The following is a 6,746-nucleotide window of genomic DNA, read 5'->3' on the forward strand; positions in this document are numbered from 1 at the left end:
TCAGTAACAATAGATACATTACCTGGAATGGAACAACAATATGCATCATGGCTGATTTCCAACTAAAAATAACTGGACAATATATTACTGGACAAAGCAATAATATAAAGTGCTTTAAAAAGTCAACCTAAAAGTATTATATATAAATCTATCTCTCCCTTAGAAAAAGAAAAAGAGAGCAAATAAAGTCATTTCAAAGAACGAAAGCTTAGAGAACGTGCTTCCAGCAACCCTGTACTACAGGACATGCTAAAAGTAGTTGTTCAGGCTGAAGAACAATGATACCAACGGAACTCCAGATCTGCTGGAATAAATAAAAGGTATGACAGAGAGTAAATATCTGGAAAAATATAAAACAATTCTCAATCTATATCTACATTTATACTTATCTCTGTGTACCTTTAAAAGACTGCAGAGCACTTAAAAGAAAAATAATAACAATATATAGAATGTATTGAGGGGTTCTTAGCATATGTAGAACTAAAATGCAAGAAACAAAGTGCTTAAAGGGCAGGAAGAAGGCAAAAAAACGACACTGTGGCACGGCATATTATTTGAAGGTAGGCTCTAATAAATCTAACATTCATATTGTAATCTCTAAATATATACTGTCCAATAGGGTAGTCAGTAGCTACATGTCCATATTTAAATTTAGGTAGAAAATAATCAAAATTAGATAAAATTAAAAACTCAGTTCCTAAATTGTACTAGCCACATTTCAAATGCTAAAGAGCTACATATGGCTAGTATCTACCATGCTAGGTTGAACAGATAAAGGCTATTTCCATCATTGAAGAAAGATACTTTAGATAGCACTGCTCTAGATAAACCACTAGATAAACACTCTAGATAAACAAAAACACATATATCTAAATATTAAAAATAGTAAAAATGTGATTTACCTCAAAGAAAACAGAAAAGAAAAACAAACAAATAAATAATACATGAGATAAATAAAAACCAAATGAAGTCAGGAGATTTAAACTATATCACTAATTATATTAAATGGTAATGAACTAAAAATTCTATGTAAAAGCCAGCAATAAGATCGTATAAAAAAGAATTAATTTTATAGATTTTGTGTAAACACAGAGAAGTTGAAAGTAAATGTGTAAAAATTTATACCACTTAAACACTAAGATTGAGAAATCTTATTTTTTAAGATTAAAATTTGTTGTTGAATATACCATCTAAACACTAAGATTAAGAAAATGGTGTCGCTATCTTAATATCATACTAAGTTGACTTCAAGGGAAAGAATATTACTAGAGAAATAGAAGAACATTTCATAATTATTAAGGAGTTGATTCATCAGGAAATTGTAACAATTCTAAATATGTATGCAACCAATAACAGTATTTCAAAATACATGAAACAAAACCTGACAGATTAAATGGAGAAGTAGACAAATTCACATTTGTAGTCAGAGATTTTATATAACCATTGTCCAATAACTGTATGTACATAATTCTACCCCAACAACTATAGAGTCTTTACATGTGCACACGAATCATTCACCAAAATAGACTATATACTAGGCCATAGAAAAGGTCTCAAAATATTAAAGAATTAAAATCATAATTTTATATTATTCTGTCTGGAATATAGTAATTCTACAGAGCATATTCTGGAAAATATACAATGGTATCAAATTAGGAATTAATTTTAAAAAGCATTATAGAAAACCCTAAAATATTTGGGATTTAACAACCAATCTCTAAATAGCCCATAGATCAAAGAAGAAATCACAAGGGAAATTATAAAATATTACAAAATGAATTATATCAAAAACACAGTATATCAATATCTGTGTGATTCAGCTAAAGCTGCACTAGAGGGACATTTATAGTAGAAAATATGAATGATTTAAATGGTCAAAACTTCTACTTTAGAAGCTAGACAAAATAAAACAAATTAAGCTCAAAGTAAATAGAAGAAATAATGAAGGCAAAAGAAGAAATCAAATTTAAAACAAACAACAGATAATCAAAATGTCAAAAGTGGAAGCATTAAAAAGATTACTAAACTTGACAAATTTCTAGCAAGATTTATCAAGAAAAAAGAGACAAAATTAAAATTACCAACATTATAAACAAAAAGGGGACTTGACTAGAGATTCTACAGAAAATAAAAGGACAAACAACTTATGCCATTAAATTCTATAAGTTAGATGAAATGGACAAAATTCTTGAGTAACAGGCTTATCTAAACTGACACAGTAAGAAAAAGGCAATCTAGCCCTGTAAATACAAAATAGAGTTCATAATCAAAAATTTTCCTACAAGGTTCTCCTGGCTCAGACAGCTTCATTGAAATCTTATCAAGTATTTAAGTAAGGAATAATGCCAATTCTACATAAATTCTCTCAGGAAATGAAGAAAGAAGATACACTATTCAATCAATATAAGTTGATATCAAAATATGGCAAAGATATTATAAGAAAAAATTATAGCCCAATATCTATTATGATCACAGATGCAAAATTCTTAATAAACAATATAAACAAATTGAGTACACACACACACAGTGATAGAGTGATGCAACAGATGGATTTTATCTCAGGTATGCAAATGTCATTCAAACTATTTTTCAAAAATCAATTAACATAATTCACTATACTAACAGAGTAAAGCAGAAAAAAACGTAATCATCTAAATTGATGTAGAAAACTACATTTGAGAAAATTGAATTGCAGTCTGAATAAAAATTCAGCAAATTAAGACCAGAAGGAAACTTCCTCAACTTGATAAAAGACATCTAAAATAATCCTACAGCAAATATGATCCCTAAATGCAAAATTTTATATGCTTTCACCATACTCTCCCAAAGAAGAATGTCCTCTCTCATTATTTCTATTTAATATTTTCCTGGAATTTCCCTCTTATGTAATAAAACAGGAAAATAAATAAAAGCTTGAAGATCTAAAAAAAAGAATTAAAACTGTGTAATGTGCAGATAAATAATTATCTATGTAGAAAACATCATAGAATCTTCAATAAGGGATGAGAACTAATATGTAAGTTTAGTGAAATTGCAGGATTCAAAGTCAATTAACAAAAATCAAAAGTGTTTCTTGGCATGGACATATATACACTACCAAATGTAAAATAGATAGCTAGTGGGAAGCAGCTGCATAGCACAGGGAGATCAGCTCATGCTTTGTGACCACCTAGAGGTGTGGGATAGGGAGGGTGGGAGGGAGGGAGATTCAAGAGGGAAGAGATATGGGGACATATGTATATGTATAACTGATTCACTTTGTTATAAAGCAAAAACTAACACACCATTGTAAAGCAATTATACTCCAATAAAGATGTTAAAAAAAAAGTGTTTCTATATACAGCAATGAAAAAATAATTTATAATATCATCAAAAATATTAAATATATAGGGGGAAAATCTATTGAAAAATATGCAAGATCTCCACAGTGAAACTACAAAACATTGGTGAGAAATTTAAAAGACCCACATAAATGGGGAGCCATACCTATGCTCATTGACAGAACCTGGTATCTTAAGGATTTTTTTTCTCCCTTAACTGATGTATAAATTTAATATAATATTTATCAAGTTTCCAACAGGCCATTTTGAAGATAATGGCAAGCTGATTCTGAAATCTGGGTAAATAAGAACGATCTAGTGTAAACAATCGATCTAGTGTAAACAAACGATCTAGTCAAAACAATCTTTTAAAGAAAGTGAGAGAACTTAGCACTATCTACTTCAAAATTACTATAAAGCTATAGTAAACAATACAGTGCAATCATGGACTTAAAGATATAATATATAGATCAATGGAAAAGAATAGAGCCCAGAAATAGACCCACACATATAAAGTCAACTGATGTTCAGATAAGGCACTGAGCACATTCAATGGGGGAAAGGAAAGTCTTTTTAACAAATGGTGCTGGAACAAAATTAACCCTTATACTCCATAACAAAATATTAATTTAAGACAAATCTTAGACATAAATTCATAAAGCACAGTAGAAAAATAAGAATAGTATCTTGGGGAGCTTCCGGGAAGATGGCAGAAGAGTAGGACGCAGAGATCACCTTCTCCCCCACAGGTACATCAGAAATACATCTATACGTGGAACAACTCCTAAAGAACACCTACTGAACACTGGCAGAAGACCTCAGACCTCCCAAAAGGTAAGAAACCCCCCACGTACCTGGGTAGGGCAAAAGAAAAATGAATAAACAGAGACAAAAGGATAGGGACGGGACCTGCACCAGTGGGAGGGAGCTGTGAAGGAGGAAAGGTTTACAAACACTAGAAGCCCCTTCGCGGGCGGAGACTGCGGTTGATGGAGGGGGAAAGCTTCGGAGCCACGGAGGACAGCATAGCAACAGGGGTGCAGAGGGCAAAGCGGGGAGACATTCCCGCATAGAGGATTGGGGCCGACCAGCACTCACCAGCTCGAGAGGCTTGTCTGCTCACCCACCGGGGTGGGCGGGGCTGGGAGTTGAGGCTCGGGCTTTGGTCGGAGCACCGGGAGAGGGCTGGGGTTGGCGGCGTGAACACAGCTTGCAGGGGGTTAGTGCACCATGGCTAGCCGGGAGGGAGTCTGGGGAAAGTCTGGACCTGCTGAAGAGGCAAGAGACTTTTTCTTCCCTCTTTGTTTCCTGGTGCGCGAGGAGAAGGGATTAAGAGCGCTGCTTAATGGAGCTCCAGAGACGGGCGCGAGCCGCGGCTAAAAGCATGGACCCCAGACACGCTAAGGCTGCCGCCGACAAGAAACCTGTGGGCGAACACAGGTCCACACCCTGCTTCCGGGAAGCCTGTGCAGCCTGCCACTGACAGGGTCCCGGGAACCAGTGGCAACTAACACGGGAGAACGCACGGCGCGCCTCAGGCTGGTGCAACGTCCCGTCGGCCTCTGCCGCCGCAGGCATGCCCTGCACTCCGTGCCCCTCCCTCCCCCCGGCCTGAGTGAGCCACTGACCCCGAATCAGAGGCTCCTTTAACCCCATCCCGTCTGAGTGAACAACAGACGCCCTCCGGCGACCCACATGCGGAGGCGGGGCCAAATCCAAAGCTGAGCCCCTGGGAGCTGTGAGAACAAAGAAGAGAAGGGGAAATCTCTCCCAGCACCCTCAGAAGCAGCGGATTAAAGCTCCACAATCAACTTGATATACCCTGCATCTGTGGAATACATGAATAGACAATGAATCATCTCAAATTGAGGAGGTGGATTTTGAGAGCAAGATTTATGATTTTTTCCCCTTTTCCTCTTTTTGTGAGTGTGTATCTATATGCTTCTGTGTGAGATTTTGTCTGTATAGCTTTGCTTCCACCATTTGTCCTAGGGTTCTATCCATCCAATTTTTTGTTGTTGTTGTTATTGTTGTTTTTTAATTTTTTCTCTTAATAATTATTTTTTATTTTAATCACTATATTATATTTTATCTTACTTTATTTTATTTTACTTTATCTTTCTTTCTTTTATTTCTTCCTTCTCTCTCTTTCTTTCTTTCTTTCTTTCTTTCTTTCTTCTAATGTTTTCTTTCTACTTTTTCTTGCTTTTATTCTGATCCGTGTGGATGAAAAGCTATTGGTGCTGCACCCAGGAGTCAGTGCTGTGCCTCTGAGGTGGGAGAGCCAACTTCAGGACACTGGTGCACAAGAGACCTCCCAGCTCCACATAATATCAAATGGTGAAAATCTCCCAGAGATCTCCATCTCAACACCAACACCCAGCTTCACACAACGACCAGCAAGCTACACTGCTGGACATCCTATGCCAAACAACCAGCAAGACAGGAACACAAACCCACCCATTAGCAGAGAGGCTGCCTAAAATCATAATAAGTCCACAGACACCCCAATACACACCACCAGACGTGGACCTGCCCACCAGAAAGACAAGATCCAGCCTCATCCACCAGAACACAGGCACTAGTCCCCTCCACCAGGAAGCCTACACAAACCACTGAACCAACTTTAGCCACTGGGGTCAGACACCAAAAACAACAGGAACTACGAACCTGCAGCCTGCAAAAAGGAGACCCCAGACACAGTAAGATAAGCAAAATTAGAAGACAGAAAAACACACAGCAGATGAAGGAGCAAGATAAAAACCCACCAGCCCTAACAAATGAAGAGGAAATAGGCAGTCTAACTGAAAAAGAATTCAAAATAATGAGAGTAAAGATGATCCAAAATCTTGGAAATAGAAGAGACAAAATGCAAGAAACATTTAACAAGGACCTAGAAGAACAAAAGAGGAAACAAACAATGATGAACAACACAATAAATGAAATTAAAAATACTCTAGATGGGATCAATAGCAAAATAACTGAGGCAGAAGAACGGATAAGTGACTGGAAGAAAAAATAGTGGAAATAACTACTGCAGAGCAGAATAAAGATAAAAGAATGAAAAGAACTGAGGACAGTCTCAGAGACCTCTGGGACAACATTTAACGCACCAACATTTGAATTTTAGGGGTTCCAGAAGAAGAAGAGAAAAAGAAAGGGACTGAGAAAATATTTGAAGAGATTATAGTTGAAAACTTCCCTAATATGGGAAAGGAAATAATTAATCAAGTCCAGGAAGCACAGAGAGTCCCATACAGGATAAACCCAAGGAGATATACGCCAAGACACATATTAATCAAACTGTCAAAAATTAAATACAAAGAAAGCGTATTAAAAGCAGCAAGGGAAAAATAACACACAAGGGAATCCCCATAAGGTTAACAGCTGATCTTTCAGCAGAAACTCTGCAACCAGAAGGGACTG

The sequence above is a fragment of the Monodon monoceros genome, unplaced genomic scaffold (genome assembly GCF_005190385.1).
Source record: "Monodon monoceros isolate NGI ecotype Baffin Bay Population unplaced genomic scaffold, NGI_Narwhal_1 Super_Scaffold_11, whole genome shotgun sequence".
NCBI lineage: Eukaryota > Metazoa > Chordata > Mammalia > Artiodactyla > Monodontidae > Monodon > Monodon monoceros.